Below are 22,066 nucleotides of genomic sequence, written 5' to 3' on the forward strand. Positions count from 1 at the left end.
GAACAAGAAATTGATTTTGGTATCGACGTGTTACCGAATACAAATCCCATTTCATTTCCTCTTTATCGAATGGCTCCAGCCGAATTGAAAGAGTTAAAGGCTCAACTCAAAGATTTACAAGACAAAGTCTTCATTAGACCTAGTATTTCTCCATGGGGTGCTCCAGAATTGTTTGTAAACAAGAAGGATGGGTCCCTTAGAATATGCATTGATTATCGCAACTCAATAATGTCACTATTAAAAACAAGTATCCTCTCCCTCGGATTGACGACTTGAGGTCGGGGTATCATCAACTTAGGGTGATAGGTGAGGATATACCAAAGATGACATTTCAGACTTGATTTGGTCACTATAAGTTCTTAGTAATGTCCTTTGGTCTCAAAAATGCCCCAGCGGCGTTTATGGATCTCATGAATAGGGTGTTTCAAAGTTACCTAGATTCATTTGTCATTGTCTTCATTGACAACATCTTGGTATATTCAAAAAATGATGGTGACCACATGAACCATTTAAGGGTGGTGTTGTAAGTGCTTAAGGAGAAACAATTATTTGACAAGCACAGAAAGTGTGAGTTTGATTGGCATTTCTTGGTCATATCATCTCTAGTGAGGGAGTTGAGGTTGATCCATGAAAAACTGAGGCGGTTAAAAATTGGCCTAGACTATTTACTCCAACCGACATTAGGAGTTTCTTGGGTCTAGCGGGTTATTATCGGAGGTTTGTGGATAGTTTTGCGTCCTTTGTATCTCTCTTTACTACTTTGACCCAAAAGAGTAAGAAATTTGAGTGTTCGGAGGCATGTGAGAAAAGCTTCCAGATCTGGAAAGATAGGCTTACTTCCGCTCCGGTGTTTGACTTTACCGGAGGGTACAAAGGGGTCCGTTGTGTATTGTTATGCATCCCAAGTGGGTTTAGGGTGTGTTCTTATGTATCATGGGAAAGTAATCGCCTATGCTTCTAGACAACTTAAGGTGCATGAGAAGAACTATCCAACTCATGATTTATAGAGGCTATGGTGTTTGCCTTGAAAATATGGAGGCATTACTTGTATGTTGTTCGTGTTGATGTGTATACTGACCACAAGAGCCTCTAATATGTGCTTACTCAAAAGGATTTGAATCTCTGACAAAGAAGGTGGTTGGAATTGTTGAAGGATTATGACATGAGTGTTTTTTATCACCCCGTCAAGGCCAATGTGGTTGCGGATGCTCTAAGTCGGTTATCCATGGGTAGTCTGTCTCATGTAGATGAATCCAAGAAAGACCTAGTGAAAGATGTTCATAGGTTTGCTAGATTGGGTGTGAGGTTGGAAGATTCTCCGAATGGTGGTTTTATGGTCCATCATAACTTCGAGTCATCTTTGGTAGTTGAGGTGAAGTCCAAACAACACCTTGATCAATCGTTGGTGGAATTGAAGGAATCGATTCTTGGTAAGCTTAATGAGTCATTCTCCTTAGGGGGGATGGTGTCTTGACGTATCAAGGAAGGTTGTATGTTCACAATATAGATGGTTTGAGGAACCGGATTCTTGAGAAAGCTTATGGGTCCCATTACTCCATTCATTCGGGTTCAACAAAGATGTACCATGCCATTAGGGAAGTGTTTTTGGTAGGAAGGTTTGAAAAGGGTCATAGAGGAATTTTTTTCTAAGTGTCCAAATTTCCAACAAGTAAAAATCGAACATTAAAAGTCAGGTGGTTTACTTTAAGAAATCCAAGTTCCTACTTGGAAGTGGGAAGACATCAATATGGATTTTGTAGTAGGTTTGCCTCGGACTCAAAGGCAATATGACTCTATAAGGGTGATTATGGATAGGCTGACCAAATCCGCTCATATAATTCCCATCAAGTTTACTTATTCCGCGGAAGAGTATTCAAGGATCTTTATAGATGAGATTGTGTGTCGCCATGGTATCACGTTATCCATCATATCGAACCGGGGTGCACAATTCACATCTAGGTTTTGGAGGTCATTCCAAGAAGGGTGGGTACTAAGGTGACGTTGAGCATCGGTTTTCATCCCCAAACGGATGGTCAAGAGGAGCGTAGTATTCAAACCCTTGAAGATATGCTTAGGGCTTGTATTACTGATTTCAAAGGAAATTGGGATAAGCATTTGCCTTTAGTGGAGTTTGCTTAGAATAATAGTTTCCATTCATCTATATCCATGGCCCCTTATGAAACCTTGTCTGGTAGGAGGTGTAGGTCTCCTATTGGATGGTTTGAAGAGGGTGAGCCTTCTCTTCTTGGTCCCGATTTGATTTATCAGACTTTGGAGAAAGTCCATATTATAAGGAACCGGTTGCAAACAACCTATAGTCGGCAAAAGTCTTATGCCGATCATAGGACAAGATTTAGAGTCTGAAGAAGGTGATAAAGTGTATTTGAAAATGTCACCTATGAAAGGGGTGGTTATATTTGGCAAGAAAGGGAAGTTGAGTCCTCGTTATGTGGGTCCTTGTGAAATCTTGCAAAGGGTTAATAAGGTTGCTTATGAGTTAAGGTTGCCTAGTGAATTGGCTTAGTCATCCGGTTTTCCATGTTTCTATGCTTAAGAAGTATCACCTAGTTGAGGGTGTAACATGAGAGGTCGAGGCCGACATGAAGTCCTGTAACCCTCATCTATTTGATAACTAAGGTTAGTTGTTCTTACTAATAATGACAAAAACGGAAGTTGCTTTGATTTTTAGCAATGTTTTGCAAAATGTGCATCTTTGATGTCACTAGAGTGAATTACACTGAAATTACGCATTTTGACTTGAAATTTTGCAATTTTGCTTGTTTTGAGTCATGTGGTGCATTTTGATATGGTGAATCTTTATAAAATGATATTTAGCATTTTCATAAGTTATGATATGGTATCATTGACTCATATATGATACGTTGAGCTCATGTGATTGTTCTGAGAAGGAAATTCCACATAATGTTATTTTGAGCCTTACGTGTGGTAATTGAAGTTTTGAATTGCGTTGTGTAAATGATATGATTAATGTTGTTATGTATTGTTGTTGGTTGGGCTGATAGTCTTGAGTATATTCCTTCCTTTCAAAAGATTTTAGTGTCATTCGGGGATGAATGTTCCTAAGGGGGAATAATGTAACATTTCGAAAATCCAAGACATGTTCTAGACCTTAACGTTAGTATCATAAGGTTAAGGAACTGTTTTAAGGTCTATTTTAATGAATAGAAGTCATTTAGGAAGTCCAGAAACCAAAACGTCCAAGAACGTCCATGATGTTCAGAAACTAGTTCAATGAGGTGCTAGCGTGCCTTAGCCTATTTTACTAGCTTTTAGAAGTCGAAAAATGACCAAAAATGGTGGAAGGGTGTCTAACATGTGTTTTAGTTGATTCATAGTCGAAACATCCGGGTACGACTCCCCAAGAACCAACCAGGGGCCCTTGAGGAGGAACCCTTTCGTTTTGGGGTCAAAAGCACTGCCTTGGATAGTGTGCACCTGATACGCTCAAACTTAATTCTCAAATAAAAAGTAAAGCGGTCGTATCGATTAGAGAACCCAACTAATGAGGTTGGGATCGTTCCCACGAGGAAAATAGTTCAGACTTAACTTCAATCTATTATTACTACTTTTTAGTCAATTATTTCCTTAGAAACCAAAGACAATAAAAGGCGGGTTTTTACTTCTAAATGAATGAAAATAACTAGCTAAATTAAAGGAGACAACTAACAGCTTCAAATGGTGGAGTTTAATCAATTAATAAAAGTAACTAGGGTTTACGTGTTCCCCACAGGTTCCTAACTTGATAATTCTAACTATAACAATTCTTTCCTAGTATATTGCATGCAAAGTGATAAGTTATGTATTTCTAAATCCTTGTTCCGGCATCTAGAAAATTTCACTCCGCACCTTGGTCCGGCTACTTTTCTATACTAACCCTTACCTTTACCTCATATTAAGCATTGTATTCGATATTTGACTAAGTTATAACCTCGTAGCACTCAATACTAACCTATTAGATAGTATACACTAAATCTATGTTGATAATTCTTTTCCTATTATCTACCTCCTGGGTCCGGCAAGTAGCATTAAGGCAAGTTCTAACGTTGGCCATCCGTTAAAAACAATTCTAAGCGAAAGAATTATCAATACATGCAAGACACTATTATAGAATTGTTACTTTAGTTAGATTTTACCTCATTATTCGCCTATTGTTCCCACAACCCTAGTTATGGAGTTTAGTTACCCATAGTCATAACCACAATATTCATATATATAATATAAGAATTCATGCACTTACTTCACTGATAATGAATAAAATCCAAAAATTTACTTGACTAATCGACAAAATCACCAACAATCAACTCCAGATAATAGTGCAACAATCCAAAGTGTAATAATCAAAATAATCTCCTCACAAAGAACATAACTTAAAAATGTCTAATAACCAAGAGTATAAACCCAAAAACAAGGTTTTTCGAACTAGTTATAAAAAACAAAAACCTAATCAAAGAAGGACTCTATTTGCTGAAAATCTGCCAAAACGTTGCTGGGTCGACGGACCTCACGACGGGTCATCGTGGTCACGACGGGCCGTCATGGACTCCGTCGTTTCATACTTTGCAAATTCTTCTGCTGCTCTCTTCATTACCCTCGACGGCAGGTATTACAGATTGTCACAGGCACAGCGGTCCGTCAAGGGTCTCCGTTCCATAACACTTGAACTCTTGGAATTTGGGTACTTAACTACTTCTTTGATCTTCATGACGAACTAGCAGGACAGACCGTCATGGCTATGACTGTCCGTCATGCACTTCGTAGCCCCACATTTGGTCAGACTTCCCCATCTTCCTTCAGCAGCTTAACTACGATGCCACCTACGGACCGTCACAGGCACGACGGGCCATCACAAGCTCCGTAGGTGGTACTTTTCTGCAATTGTTGCTCAAAAACTTCCACGTTCATCTTTAGACAGATTTCCTGCAAATAAAGAGAAACTTACATAAAAATTAATACAAAAAGGCTTTTGGACACACACTAAACTTAAGAAAAAAGCATTAAAAATACCATGAAACCACTGTATATCAACACCCTCAACTTAAATTCGTTGTTTATCCTGAAGCGACGCACTATGACTCACTACAAAATCTTTATACAATAGTATCCATGTTTTATCTTTCGCAATCATTTGGCTATCAATCCCGATCAGTCTCATCATATTTATGCATGCTATCACTATTAGGCTCGAATTATGTGGAATCAGACCATGACACAGACTCACCACGCACTAACACCTACCTCTTCAATTTCTCACAGAGGTGCTAATATTTTCGGTATTACTTTTCAACACTCACTCTCAGAACAGATTCACAACTCATTCATACATATTGCCATAAACTTGCCCTTATTTTCACTGCTTTAAGTTCGCTATACAACTTTTAGGATCACGATAGGACTTTCTTAGCTTGTAACATAGGCACAGGGTCAGGTAGGGTATACTTAGGTATACTTTAGTGACTTTTTTCCCTTCTTGACATATTGGCTAAACATACCACTTTTTATCATTTTATTTTGCCAAGTTTCTCATATTCTTTCACCTTGCTATTTTCCCTTCTTTCTTCATTTGTGTAAGTGACTCTCTTCTTTTCTTGCTTGTATTTATTGTATTTTTTTAATTTCACTTTTCTTTCAAATGATTCTTGAGTCACTTTACTTTTGTTCTTTCTCTCTCTTTGTTCATTCAACCCCACTTTCCATAGCATTCCTCGTAATAGCCACCCTCAACTCATGGCTTTGCCATGAGACGAAGTACACAAAATACCAAAGTTTGGTCAGGGTCATAAAAAGGTTATTTACTGCACTAGCCACCCTCAACTTATGCTTTTGGCATAAGCTGAGGTGCACATGTCCAAGGAGGGACAAGGGCCAACACATTATTCCCAGAAAAGATCAGTTGGGGTGAAAAAAAAAGGTCTAGTTTAAGCTCAAATCATTTGGACCAAAGAAGGATTAATTTCATTTTTTTTTATTTAGGCTAAAAATGGTCTAGATTGAACAAGGGCCTATGATCCTTTCCTAATTGTCTATTACAGCTTACTTTTAGCAGGACTAACCAGGCAAGTTCTAGCTCAGTACAAATAGTGGACTATTCAAATTTTCCTCACACTCACTTGACATCTCATTACTCTACCAGATTATCAGACACCTAGTTCGAATTTTAGACTTAGGGTCATGCAGTGGTGTATCTCTATGTCATGCTTAGAGGCACACATTTATCAATTACTATGCCTAGTCATGCATCATTTTCATTTCATCAGGATATCATTTTAGCCATCATGCTTCTGAGTTAAACTATGTACACAAGATATAGACATGCCGGTTCAACAGTAAAAATAAACAGTCTCTTGGGGAAAAAGAACACAGGCAAGAAAACCCCAAAAGAGGATAGTGAATTGGGCTACTCAGACTTCACCCTAGCACTCACTTTCCATTTACCCCACCCCAAAAAAAAAGACATGCAATTGTCCCCAATGCATAAAAAAATTGAAATACGAGAGTGGTAGGTGAAGCAAACCTGGGGCGCAAAGCACCGACGATCAGCAAGTTGGTGGGTCCGGTTCCCCGAAACCCACTACCTCTGTAATCTGGACACCCTCAGTGGTGTCCTCATCAGCAACATCACTATCAGCAATGCCTCCCTCTATCTCCACATTTCTGGAGCTAGATTCCCTCATCCGACGCGCCTCCTCATCAGCAAGCGAGGCTCTCCTCGCAGCCTCTATCTCACGGCGCTCCTTCTTTCGTGCTCTAGCCTCATCCTCCTCACGACCTCTACGCCTCTTAGCATGCTCTCGAGGAGTGGGTGGTGGAATCTCAAAAGTGGCGAATAAGGCCGCCATCACTGTGTCCGCAGCAGCCTCTAGGATCATATCGATGTCTACACGAAGACTCTCGACCGCAGCCTGGAGGGTCAACACATCCACTTGAGGGGCTGGTCGGGCTAGCACCCGCCACTCAAAAGCGTCCAAGCGCTGATGAACCTCAACGATCTTCCGCTCTGTGTGCTGGACCATTCTCCGCTCCAAGCGCTCTTCTGCCTCAGCAATAGACTTCTGCATCCAAGGCTGAATGTGATGCAGAAGTGTAGCCATATGTGCCTCTAGTTTCTGGACCCTAGCAAGCAGGACTAGAGCTGGGAAAGGGGCTGAGCGAGAGGAGCTCGGGGCAGTGCTACTACCCGAGATAGACTTGACCGGGGTAGTGTCAGTGGAAGCAGCCTGCGTAGCCATGCGAGCCTATGCTACTGCATCCGCCATACTGCCACCAACTGGAGGCTACCCTGGACGGGGCCCTCTGCGTGGAGCCAACTCATTGGCCTCATCCCTGATGAGGACGATATCAACAGTGCCCAGCGGGGTCCTGAGCTGATCAATGTGCCAGATAGGCACACCTACAGACCTGCATAAAAAATATCATGCACGGGAAAGGGTAAGTAGTTGTTACCGTAAAAGCCTCTCGTGCATGACCGCCTGTAGAATCCAAGCAAAGTCTACCTCAAACCCGGCTATCATCACCGCCATCAGTACTGCACGATCCCATGTGACTATATTATCAGCGGCTGTGGGGGAAAGGCAGTGGCGGACAATCAACCATAAGAACTTCGCCGTGAAGGTTAGGTTAGCGTTCTTGATGGCTCCCTTCGGATCGGTTACCCAGTCAGCACACTCTCAATCAACAGATAAGTGCAGGGCCATCCACCTCTTGGTGGTATCTCTCAGCGATGGCTCACGCAAAAATTGGCCATCTTAGACAATTTGCCACCGGTAGTCAAACTCGGCGGTGAAAGGGGTCCGTTGGCATCAATGTCCTTGCCGTATAGATACCGGCGGATGGCAGGCAGGGAGATATCAACCTGAATGCTACGTACTCGGACATGCTCTAATGGGTCCTTTTTGGCGGGGGCAGCCCGCCTATCAGTCTGTGATCTGAGAGTAGCCACATAGGAGGCGTAGAACTATCAGACCAACACTTCTCTATAACGTCCTAATGAACGCGCTGTCCACTCTAGTCGGTGTCTGGTGAAGAGATTGTGGATCTCTGGAATAGTCAGGAGACTTCCCGTAAGGACCCGCCTCTTCAATGTAAGGGTCCATGTCATGAATCCTTTATCATTCAGAAACTTTGCGTCTGAATAAACTTGATACTGTCCGTCGACACACCACCGATTGGGCTGGTCGGCAACCGGGGTGAGAGCATGATTTGGTGAGCCGGGTGTGGATTCAGAACTGTCAACCTCATCAGACGAGAAAGACTGTGCAGCTATGGCGGGTGTAGGGACCTCAGCATATCCGGAGGCTTCCTCCAACCACGAAACTCCTAAGGAGCCAGACGCTCCTTTTTCATGAGTAGCTGACCCAGAAGGTGTGCCGGTCAGTGTGCGCTCCTCATCAGACTGGGAGGTAGTGACTACGCCAGACGCCACCTTTTTGGGTGTGGCTCTTGCAGCATGTGCAACTCGGGATGGAGTGGAAGGGCCTGGGGTCACGTATTCGGGGTCACGCTCATCATCAGAGCTAATGACCAGGTGGGCAGACGGGGCGACAGACTTCGATCGCCCACGTGCGTAGACTCGGTCTAGTTTTGGTGCCATAATAGGTAATACCTGTAAAGAATCAATATTAGTACTATAAGGAGAAAACAAGACAAGCAAAATGACACAAAATAAATAAAAGAGTAGAGATTTAATGACATTTCTATAATAACAGTGAAACACGACGGACTAGGTAATGGCTCGTCGTGAGTACGACGGACCATCATGGGGTCCGTCATGTCTTACTTAAACTATGTTTATATGGAGACCCCTGAAGGAAAGTCTCTGACAGTTATGACAGATAATCAGGAAGGACCATTGTGATGATGATGGTCCGTCGTCGATGTCCGTCGTGGGACACTTGGAGAAAGTTGGACAACCTTAGGAAAGGGGTGTCTGACCGTCATGACGGTTATATAGGATGGACCGTCGAGGGTATGAAGGTCCGTCGTAGATGTCCGTAAGAGGACACTTAGAAAAAGTGAGAGACCCTTAGGAATAGGGTCTCAGACAACCAGAACGGTTGTGCAAGACGGACCATCTTGGGAACAACGGTCCATCGCATGTGTCTAATGGAGGACACTTAGAAAAAGTGAGAGACCCTTAGGAATAGGGTCTCAGACAACCAGAACGGTTGTGCAAGACGGACCATCTTGGGAACAACGGTCCATCGCATGTGTCTAATGGAGGACACTTAGAAAAAGTGAGAGACCCTTAGGAATAGGGTCTCTGACAACCAGAACAGTTGTGCATGACGGACCGTCGTGAGAACGACGGTTCGTCACATGTGTTCGCTGGTGGACACTTGGAGAAAATTGGACAGTGGGTTGTTGGGGATGTTGGGACGGACCCTATGACGTTCCGTCGTGGGTACGACGGTCCGTCATCGGGGTCTCGTTCTGTCATTCAGTGATAGAACTGGGGATGCCACAATCATCCCCTATGACCCAAATGGAATTTTTAGTGTTTTAACCTACATGTGTCTAACCCAAATACCTAGTAAACTAGCAATGCTAAAGCACCTATTTCTAGAGTTTTAACAAGGCAATTTCGAGGATTCTCAACCTCGGTCAGACAGAATATGTATTAAATAATGAACCCATCAATAAGAAATAGGCTAATACTAATTTCTAAGCAAAAAATGAAATGTAAATGGGTAGAAATCAGAGATACACACCTGAGAAAATGAGGAAAACAAGCGAGGAAGGTACTTGGTGATCAAGTAGAGAACCACAGCAGCAGACTCCGACTAGTAGAGAGTGGATTTTAGGAATTGGGGAATTTGGGAAAATGATCGGTTGAAAGAGAGGTAAGAAGTGGGAAGTTTAAGAGAGAGGGAATGGGAGAAAGAGGGAAAGAAACCGTTCAAATGAAGGGGTGGGGGTTTTATAGGTTGAAATTTTTTTAAAACTTCCCAACCGGGTCGGGTTGGGTATGCTCATTAATGACGTAATGAGACCTCGACGACGGTCCGTCGCAGATGCGACGCTCCGTCATTAGTTCCGTCGCGTGTGCCCTAGTTTTGAAAATAACTGAAAGACGTACTTGGCACGACGGATTCATGCGACGGTCCGTCGCGTTTGTGACGGTCCGTCGATGGGTCCGTCAGTGACTGCTGCAGAGTGATTTTCTGCAGAATTTCCTGGTGATGTGCCTGCAAATTTAAAACCCATTAGTAGAAAATGCTACCATTACTAGAAAGAAAAACTATAAGTATTGGGTTGCCTTACAACAAGCACCTGATTTAACGTCGCGGCACAACTGAGGATACTTGATTACTAAGCCTTCATCAAGATGGTAAGCCTCAATCACTTCATTTGCCGATTTAGTATGCCCAAAATAGGGTTTTATTCGTTCTCCATTCACCTTAAACTGCACTCCCTCCTTGGTTTCTAACTCAACTGCTTCATGAGGGAATAATTGGGTAATCAAGTAAGGGCCAGTCCATTTGGACTTGAGATTGCTCGGAAGCCAACGCAACCTAGAACTGTCTAAAAGCACCAAATCCCCAACCATAAACTCTCGTTTTTCACTTTTTAGGTCACAATCCTTCTTCATATTTTCTATGTAGGATATAGTAGATACCGATTGGAGCTCACCACTCTGCCTCATGGACCTACACATGTTGAAGGTCGCTTCTTCATTGTTTAACCGAAATTTCATCTGCCCCTTTTCCATATCTACTAAGGCTCTACCTGTATCAAGGAATGGCCTCCTAAGAATAATAGGCACTTCAAAATCGACTTCACAATGAAGGATAACAAAATCTGCTGGAAATATGAACGACTCCACTTTTACTAACACATCATGGAGTATCCCTATAGTCCTTTTCACTGTTCGATCGGCCATCAGTAGCCGCATCGCAGTGGGCTTTGGGTCACCCAAACCAAACTTCTTGTAAATCGAGAGGGTTATGAGATTTATGCTTGCCCCCAGATCACATACTGCTTTCACAAAATGTAATGACCCGACTGTACAAGGAATAGTGAACACACCCGGATCTTCTTTCCTTTGTACGAGAGATCTTGTAGCAATAGCAGTACAATGTTGCATTCTATCATCATCCTCAAAATTGACCGGTCTTTTCTTTGTAACCAGATATTTCATAAACTTGTCATAACCGGGCATTTGTTCTAGAGCTTATACCAAAAGGACATTGATAGAAAGCTGCTTCAACATTGTTATAAAACGCCGATATTTACCATCCTCGATCCTTTTCACTAATCTTTGAGGAAATGGGGATGGTGGTCTAGGCATGGGAATGGGGATGGTGGTCTAGGCATGGGAATTACCTTTATAAGCACTTCAACATCTTTTCCAGTGTTATCTTCTACTTCACCACTACCCTCTATCAGCTTATCATTATCTTTTATCACCTTTTTCTCCTTAGACGGCATAAGTGGGTAAATGGTCTGCTTACCACCCCGAATAGTGATTGCCATACAGTGTTCATCATTTTTTGAATTTTGGACAGTGTTGCTAGGAAGAGTGCCCGGTTGCCATGTGTTCACAGTCGCAGATAATTGGGCCATTTGGAACTCAATCTGCTTAATCGATATTGCATGTGTATCGACTTTCTTCCCAATACCCGCTAACTCACTCCTTAACTCTTTAATGTTCTCATCATTAGCATCGAACCTCCTCATTTTTTTGTGCAACATATCCTCAACTCGCGCCATACTATCTCCAGCATCCCTACAAGTAACTTCATGATTTTGAGGAGGGACATAGGGCCCAGTCCTATCATTTCTGTTACCATAGTTACCCTTGTTAAAGTTGTTGTCGCGGTTGTAGTTTCCATCTCGGACATAATGAACCTCAGGGTTATACTTACCATAGATCCGACCTTGGTTTCCTTGACCTTGGTACCAATTCTCCTGATTTAAGCCTTGGGCACTTGATCGAAAACCCCTCGTCTGCTCATTTACTGCATCCTCTGCATAATAGCAATCATCATGTGGTGGTGGTGGTTTAGACAAGTAGTTAACTGCATTTATCTTTTCTGTACCCCAGTGATATGTTTTAATACCAACCCAAGCTCAGTTCTCATCTGAGACATCTCTTCACGAATCTTATATGTGGCTGGGTTGTGAGTAGATTGCACTGCGAAGGTATTTCTCCCAGTATCTGACTTCCTAGTACTCCAAGCTTTATTGTTCTGGGAGATTTTCTGTAACTTTTCAGAGATCTCAGCATAAGGACACTCCCCATAAGAACCACCCGCTATAGTATCCAACACCGCTTTATTATTATCATCCTGTCCCTGATAGAAGTATTCCTTCAGTGACTCATCATCTATGCGGTGATTGGGGACGCTTCTAAAAAACGAGGTGAATCTATCCCAAGAACTACTAACTGAATCTCCTGGTAGTGCCACAAAGTTGTTCACTCTCTCTTTGGCGTTTAGTTTCTTGGAGACCGGGTAGTAGCGTGCTAATTAAAAGTCCCTTAGTTGGTTCCAAGTGAAAATTGAGTTATAAGGGAGCTCAGTGAACCAAATAGAAGCCTGTCCCATCAGTGAGAGAGGAAACACTCTTAGCCCTATTACATCCAAGTCCATGTCAGGCCTCCCTACACAACTTTTACACACCTTAGCTATATGGGCATGTGGATCCTCAGAAGGTAGCCTTGAAAACAAACCTCTGGCAGTGAGCATTTGCATCAGGCTACTAGTTAACACAAAGGTGTGGCCTGGTGGTAGAGGGGGCAAGACAAGTGGCCCATCGGAGTCTGCTATATTGTCATTGCCTCTATAGTATTCTTGGGGCCGTGGAGCGGGATTTTGTCCCCTCTGTTGGTTTTCACCCGGAGCATCGGGTAACAACTAACCATGAACATCAACGGGAGCTGGGATGTTCTTGTTTGGATCATCATCATTAATACCCAAGTTTCGATTCATGTTGCGTAGTGTACTCTCTAATTCGTGATCGTAGGGAAACAAGGGTTCTCTTCCTCTCCGTGTATTTGACATACAAGGAAGATAGTTCTGCAAGAATAAAAAAAACAAGAAACAAAGTAAAATTAAGAAAATATTGACTAAACTATAGTAATAAAATTAAGTTAATCTAAAAGCTATTTTCCCCGGCAGTGGCGCCAAAATTTGATACGCTCAAACTTACTTCTCAAATAAGAAGTAAAGCGGTCGTATCAAGTAAAGAACCCAACTAATGAGGTTGGGATCGTTCCCACGAGAAAAATAGTTCAGACTTAACTTCAATCTATTATTACTACTATTTAGTCAATTATTTCCTTAGAAAGCAAAGACAATAAAAGGGGGGTTTTACTTCTAAATGAATGAAAATAACTGGCTAAATTAAGGGAGACAACTAACAGCTTCAAATGTTGGAGTTTAATCATTTAATAAAAGTAACTAGGGTTTACGTGTTCCCCACGGGTACCTAGCTTAATAATTCTAACTGTAACAATTCTTTCCTAGTATCTTGCATGCAAAGTGATAAGTTATGTATTTCTAAATCCTTGGTCCGGCATATAGAAAATTTCACTCCTCACCTTGGTCCGGCTACTTGTGTTGCTATACTAACTCTTACCTTTACCTCATATTAAGCATTGTATTCGATATTTGACTAAGTTATTATCTCGTACCAGTCAATACTAGCCTATTAGATAGTATACACTAAATCTATGTTGATAATTCTTTTCATATTATCTACCTCCTTGGTCTGGAAAGTAGCATTAAGGCGAGTTCTAACCTTGGCCATCCGTTAAAAAGAGTTCGAAGCGAAAGAATTATCAATACATGCAAGACACTATTCTAGAATTGTTACTTTAGTTAGATTTTACCTCATTGTTCGCCTATGGTTCCCAATACCCTAGTTATGGAGTTTAGTTACCCATAGTCATAATCACAATATTCATATATATAATATAACAATTCATGCACTTACTTCAATGAGAAAGAATAAAATCCAGAAATTTACTTGATTAATCGACAAAATCACCAACAATCAACTACAGAAAATAGTGCAACAATCCTAAGTGTAATCATAAAAAAATAGTCTCCTCACAAAGAATATAACATAAAAATGTCTAATAACAAAGAGTATAACCCCAAAAACGAGGTTTTTCGAACTAGTTATACAAAACAAAAACCTAATCAAAGAAGGACCCTATTTTCTGAAAATATGTCAAAACGCGGTTGGGTCGACGGACCTCGCGACGGGTCGTCGTGGTCACGACGGGCAGTCATGGACTCCGTCATCCCATACTTTCCAAATTCTTATGTTGATGTCTTCATTACCCTCGATAGCAGGTATGACGGATCGTCACAGGCACAACGGTCCGTCGAGGGTCTCCGTTCCATAACACTTTAACTCTTGGAATTTGGGTACTGAGACTACTTCTCTGATCTTTATGACGAACCAGCAGGACGGACCATCATGGCTACGACGGTCCGTCACACACTTTGTAGCCCCACACTTGGTCAGACTTCCCCATCTTCCTTCAGCAGCTTCACTAAGATTCCACCTACGGACCGTCACAGGCACGACGGACCGTCACAAGCTTCGTAGTTGGTACTTTTCTGCATTTCTCGCTCAAAAACTTCCGCGTTCATCTTTAGACAGATTTCCTGCAAATAAAGAGAAACTTACATAAAAATAATACAAAAAGGCTTTTGGACACACACTAAACTTAAGATACAAACATTAAAAATACCGTGAAACCACGGTATATCAGCACCCATGAAAGGAGTCGACGGAGTGTGTGTGGATCGATGGGGTGTCGATGCCATCCTTCAACGAACACTTAGGAAAATTATTGAAGGGCCTATTTTGGCAATTCTCTGAACTTATCGACGAAGTGCAGCACAGAAGGTGGCAGGAGTCGTCGACTCAAAGACGAACCGATGGTCCAGGTCTCATCTCTGAGGGCCTCACTTTGCTTCACATTTTTAGTTGGTTCCAATTAATTAATTAAGGGGTTAGGTCTTTAGTTGGGGGTTAAGGTAAGTCTAATTAACTTAATTAACACCCCTTATAAGACCCCAACACCATTAAACTAATCTAAGCTCTCATAATTCACAAACCAAACTCTCTTCCTTCTCTCTTCTTTCTATCTCTAGTGAAGTACTCCATTAAAGACCAGGCTAGGGGAGGGTTTAAGGGCTGTAAATAGCAAAGTTTCACCATCAATCTTCATCAATTATTAAGCTATGGGACCTCTTTCATCTTTGAGGCCTCTTTTCTCAAAGGGTTCCATCAAATTGATTTCAAAAGTTGGGTTCTCAAGTGGTCTTTTCTAATCTCGAAGTTTATGTTATCAATTGATTTGTTTATGATTTCTTTTGTATATTATGAATATATTAACATGTATTCTAACTTAATTATGATATATCTTGATGGTTTGTTCTAGTTTTTAGAAGATGACCTTTACCCCTTAACCCTAGGTAGTGATCTTCATATGAATAGGGTAATGTGGATTCAATTGAATTGGTTATTGGTTAAATTACTACTAGATGATGTTATTGTACAAATCATTAATCAATTAGTGTGTTCTAGAGCCTAACGTAAGTGTCATAAGGTTAAGACACTGTTTAGAAGTCTATCTTAATGAATATAAGTCATTTAGGAAGTGTAGAAACCAAAATGTCCAAGAGCGTCAATAATGTCCAGAAACTAGTTCAATGAGGTGCTAGCGTGCCTTAGCATATTTTACTAGCTTTTAGAAGTCGAAAAATGATGAAAATGAGTGGAATGGTGTCTAACATATGTTTAAGTTGATTCATAGTCGAAACATCCGGGTACGACTCCCCAAGAACCAACCACATGCCCTTGAGGAGGACCCTTTTGTTTTGGGGTCAAAAGCAATGCCTGGACAGTGTGCACTCACAAAGGGAGTCGACGGAGTGTGTGTGGATCGATGGAGCGTCGATGCCATCCTTCGATGAACACTTAGCCAAATTCTAGAATATACTATTTTTGAAATTCTCTGAACTTATCGACGAAGTGCAGCACGGAAGGGGGCAGGAGTCGTCGACTCACAGACAGACCGATGGTCCAGGTCTCGTCTCTGATGGCCTGACTTTGCTTCACATTTTTAGTTGGTTCCAATTAATTAATTAAGAGGTAAGGTACTTAGTTGGGGGTTAGGGAAGTCTAAATAATTTAATTATCACCCCATATAAAGACCCCAACACCATTAGACTAATATAAGCTCTCATAATTCACAAACCCAAACTCTCTTCCTTCTCTCTTCTTTCTCTCTCTAGTGAAGAACTCCATTGAATACCAAGCTAGGGAAGGGTTTAAGGGCTGTAAATTGTCATGTTTCACCATCAATCTTCATCAATTAGTAAGGTATGGGACCTCTTTCACCTTTGAGACCTCTTTCCTCAAAGGGTTCTATTAAACTAATTTCAAAAGTTGGGTTTTCAAGTGGGTCTTTTCCGATCTTGAAGTTTATGTTATGAATTGATATTTTTATGATTTATTTTATATATTATGAGATGAACATGTATTCTAAATTAATCATTATATATCTTGATGGTTTATTCTTGTTTGTAGAAGATGACCTTTACCCCTTAACCCTAGGTAGTGATCTTGATATAAATTGGGTAATGTGGATTCAATTGACTTGGTTATTGGTTGAATTACTATTAAATGATGTTATTCTATAAATAATAAATTAATTAGGGTGATTTATAGTCCTATAATTCTATTTCTTGAGTAATTGAATTAGATTATGACTTTGATCTATGTCTCTTGTCTTAAGTTATGACTAATATTGAATTATGATGTAGTGATTCTTTTGGACTTGTTATCATCTTGTTGATTGAATTATGATGATGTTATACCGTATTTGGGTTGAATTAAGGGTTTATGGTAAGACCTTGATGATGAATTATGAAGGACACTTGGTAAGTCTTGTGATCCCGATCCTTTACTTTAAATTATGGTTAATTGTAATTAAGTCATGATGTTGTATTGGAGTATGACTTGTATTAGGATTGATAGGGTGGTATGATGTTGAATTGAAATTTCTTGACTATGGTTCATGAGGTGTTGTCTAAGATGTAATGATATAAGAATGATGAATGATTTACCAATGTGACTTTTTATGAAGTGATATATAAATGTGTTAACCTCACTTATATGAATTGTAATGAAAGGACTATACTCATTCAATTCTTATTGAGCTATGATGATGATGTTCTAACAAGGGTTAGACCCTATGACCTACACTAATTTATGATGATTGATAAACACATTAAAGACAATTCAAAAAGGGACTCTAGCTTAGCACTGAATGAACTAGAGTGAGGAGTAGGATTACTAATGTACTCTTGAGATTGGAAACTATAATGCATGTAGCATAAAAAGGGTCGCAACTTCATCTCCTAGTTTTTGAACTATGTCTCCACCATAGGAATACTAGCTAGTGGATCCACTTAGTTGCTATGTTCATATTTTGTACTACCTTGGCATGTAGTCCGCCTTCTTTCGGTGTAGGGTTCCATCACACCGAATTCAATATTACAGCATGTGGTCTATGTCGGTTAGGGAAAGATGTTCCCAATGGTAAAATTAATTAAAGGAATGAACTCTAACTAGGATAACCTATGGGTTTTAACTTAGTCTAGGTAGGGTTATGGGACTCTACCTAAACATTTCACTAGTTAGACTTGAAGGAAGTCTTAAGAGGATGTCCTTATGTATGAATATGCTTATAATGGTACATGATATGCATATGATGAACTTGCACATTGTTGATACTATAGGTTGATTGGTGTCACTTATGAATATGTGTTGGTCTACGTTGTTAAATTATAATAATTTGTACTCTTAAATGTTATGCTATGTGAAGTAGGAGGTTGGTCATGATTCTTATTGGGTTACTTGGTTGAGTAAGGTTATGGGACTTTGCTTTGTCATTGCACATGTTGACTTGATAGGTGTTCATGGATAATTGTCTTGCTTTGGTTATGTTATAATGAAATCTTATTCATGCTTGTGGTTATTTATGACTGATGATAGAGTTACTTGACAATGTATTCAATTACATGATATGCATGTTGACTTGACTAGTTCTGATGTTGTTTGTAACATTTCGAAAATCCAAGACGTGTTCTAGAACCTAACATAGGTGTCATAAGGTTTAAAAACTATTTTAAGGTCCATTCTAATGATTATAAGTCATTTAGGAAGTTTAGAAAACAAAACATCCAAGAACGTTCATGACGTCTGGAAACTAGTTCAATGAAGTGGTAGCGTGCCTTAGCCTATTTGACAAGTTTTTTGAAGTCGAAAAAGGGTGAAAATTGGTGGAAGGGTGTCTAACATGTGTTAATATGATCCACGGTCTAAAATTCCGTGCACGACTCGCCAAGGACAAACCAAGCGCTGTTGAGGAGGACCCTTGCATTTTGGGGTCAAGGCTACCTGGGTAATGTTCACCTATGAAGGGGAACGACAGAACGTGTGTGGATCGAAGAGGCATCGATGCCATCCGTTGACTAACACTTAGACATTTTGCCTAATGGTCCATTTGTACCAATCTTTCAACTCATCGATGATCAGCAGCACGCAAGGGGTAAGGGTCGTCGACTCACAGACGAACCGTTGGTCGAGGTCTCGTCTGTGAGGGCTTGATTTTATGCAGTTTTTAGTTTGTTCTAATTAATTAGTTAGGGTTTTAGGCAGGTATAAGTTAATTAATTACCTATATAAACACCCTAACCCAAATTAGACTAACCTAAGCTCATAATTCCCGAACCCCAAACTCTCTTCCTTCTCTCTCTAGTGAAGAACACCATTCAAGGCGAAGATAAGGAAGGGTTTAAGGGATTCAAAGAGTCAAGTTTCACCATAAATATTCATCAATTAGTAATTTATGGGATATAATTCACCTTTGAGACCTCTTTCCTCAGCGAGTTCCATCAAATTGATTTCCAAAATTGAGTTTTCAAGTGGGTTTCATCCAATCTTGAAATTGATGTTATGAATTGATTTATGTATGATTTATTTTGGATATTATGAATATATTAACATGTATTCTAACTAAATTATGTTATTTTTTGATGGATTGGTCTAGTTTGTAGAAGACGAACTATTCCCCTTAACCTTGGTTGTGATCTTGATATGAATTATATTGTATTAGTTTAATTGAATTGGTTATTGGTTTAGCTACTATTATATGATGTTGTTGCATCAATTATGACTAAATGAGGATGAATTATAGTCTATCATGTTATTTCTTGAGAAGTGATCTAGGTTATGCAGTATGTTATGAATTGACCTAAGTATATTGTCTTAAGCTATGAACTAGCATTGAATTGTGATGTAGTGATTCTTTAAGCCTTGTTACCAAGTTGGTCATTGAATTATGATGATGTTACACCCAAATAGTGTTTATTTAAGGGTTAATGGTAAGACCTGGATGATGGGTTATGAAGGAGACTTGGTATGTCTTGTGATCCCTATCCTTTACTTCAAAATTGTGGTTAATTGTGATTAAGTCATGATATTGTATTGGAGTATGTGATGTATAGGATTGATAGGATGGTATGATGTTGAATTTAAATGTCTTGACTTTGATTCGTGAGGTGTTGGCTTAAGATGTAAATGTTATATGGATGGTGAATGATTTACCAATGTGCCTTAGATGATATTAAAATGTTAATGTGCTAACTTCACCTATATGAATTGTAATGAAAGGACAATACTCATGGAATTCTTATTGAGCTATGATGATGATGATGATGTTATACAAGGGTTAGACCCTATGACCTACAATAAGCTATGATGATTAATAAAGACATTAAGACATTTCAAAAGGGACTCTAGCTTAGCACCGAGTGAACTAGAGTGAGGAGTATCCCTTCCCACATAGGGAAGGTAGGATCACTAATGTAATCTTGATATTGGAGACTACAATGCATGTATCATAAAGAGGGCTACATCTATATCTTCTAGTTCTTGAACGTTCTTGCCTCCATAGGAATACTAGCTAGTGGATCCACATTAGCTCATGTGGTCTATGTCGGTTAGGGAAAGATGTCCTCAAAAGGTAAAATGAACTAAAGGATTGAACTTTAACCAAGATGACCTAAGGGGTTTAGCTTAGTCTAGGTAGGGGTATGATACTCTACCTAAACATTGCACTACTTAGCCTTGAAGGGACTCTTAGGAGGATGTTATTATGTATGAATATGCTTATAATTCTATATGACATGTATATGATAAACTTGCACATTATTGATATTATATGTTTACTGGTGTCACTTATGAATATGTGTTTGTATATATTGTTAAAGTATGATGCTATGGACTCTTAAATGTTATGATAAGTGAAGTAGGAACTTAGTCATGATTCTTGTTAGGTTACTTGATTGAGTAAGGTTATGGGTCTTTGCTTGGTCAGTATTCTTGTTGACTTGATAGGGGTTCATGGGTAATTGTCTCGCTTAATGTAAGCTAAGAGGCTAGTCTTAAGCCTTAAAGAGGATGACGACGTCGGTTATGTCTAAGTTGTATTCCCGGATGTGACAATGTATGTCATGTCAAAAAGGTTGTTTATGGCCTAAAAACAAGTACAACATGCCTTGTATAAGGTTGTGAAGTCTCACTTGACTAATGTTAGATTTGTTGAGTCTGAATCAGATGTCTCTCTATTTATTTTCACATCTAAGGTTGTCACTATGCATATTCTGGTGTCTTGATGATATTCTCTTTATTGGAGTTACCTAACCCTTGAACTCACCTACTTTTTACTGATCGAAGTTAAACATGCTCTGAATGAGATTGCCTTATCATAGGATGAATACATACTTGAGATTATTTCAAAAGTGGATATGACACTACAAATGGGTTACGACACCCATGTGTTCAAGTTCACCACCCAGAGCAGGCGATTTTTACCTCATGTCGATACAACCTTGTATCGACACACTCTGGGTAAATTGCAATACTTATCATTCACGCTTCCTAATATTGCATTTAGAGTTAACAAATTATCTTATTATGATGCACTGCAAAGAAGTAAAGAGGATTATTCAATATCTCAAGTCATTAGCGAAATTGTGCTTGCAAATATCTTGTCACTTGATAAAAATCTATATATGCATGTCGATGTTGATTGGGTGGGCAGTCGCTCTGACAGAATCTCCATATCTTGTTATATGCTATTTATGTTATTAAATCCTATCTATTAGTCCTTTAAGAAGCAACAATCAGTTTCTTGTTCTTCCACTGAAGCATAATACAAATTTGTATACAAATTTGTAGCCAATGTACTCTCTAAGATTACTGGGGGTCTAAAACCTGTTGAATGATTTACGATACCAAGTCTCACAAACACCAAGCATCTTTTGTGATAATATTGTTGTTGCATATCTAAGCAAAACCGATTCTTCCACATTAAGATGAAGCATATTGCAGTAAACTTTAAGTACTCCGCAATAGTGTGTAATCCGCCAGAGTGAATTCAAATTTCTTCCCACCGTGGATCAAATTACACACACTCTCACAAAGTCGCCCAAGCCTGCCTTTCTTCGGTTTTTATCAGTTTAGGTGTTGTTTCACCAAACCTAACTTGAGGGGGTGTGTTGAGATACTCACAGTTGATTCAGTTATCAATATTTATCAGGTTATTAGAGGTAGATTTAGTTCAAATTGTTTGACCGATCTTTTTTACAAGATTAGATTAAGCTGTTAAAGTAGTTCCTTAGAGTTAGTCAAATTAGTTACATAACAAGTTGTTAGAGTAATTCCTTAGAATTAGTCAAGTGAGTAACATCTTACTTGTATTTAAGTTGTTGTTACGATTTAATAACTATTTTTAGACAATAGAGTAATACTATTATTATTATTATTGATGCGGACGATGAAAGAAATAAACAATAAAGATGGGGATTTCTATTAGTGGGGAAGTTGAAAGAATCAAAGAATAAGGAAATAAATGACTTAAATTACTAAGCCAATGTACACCTTCAATAACTATAGTCTATAGGTAGATAAAAGAATTCTGCACGTTCAGGTTCAACGTATTAAAACTAATTTTTAA

This window comes from Solanum pennellii, chromosome 9 (genome assembly GCF_001406875.1).
Source record: "Solanum pennellii chromosome 9, SPENNV200".
In the NCBI taxonomy this organism is placed as follows: domain Eukaryota; kingdom Viridiplantae; phylum Streptophyta; class Magnoliopsida; order Solanales; family Solanaceae; genus Solanum; species Solanum pennellii.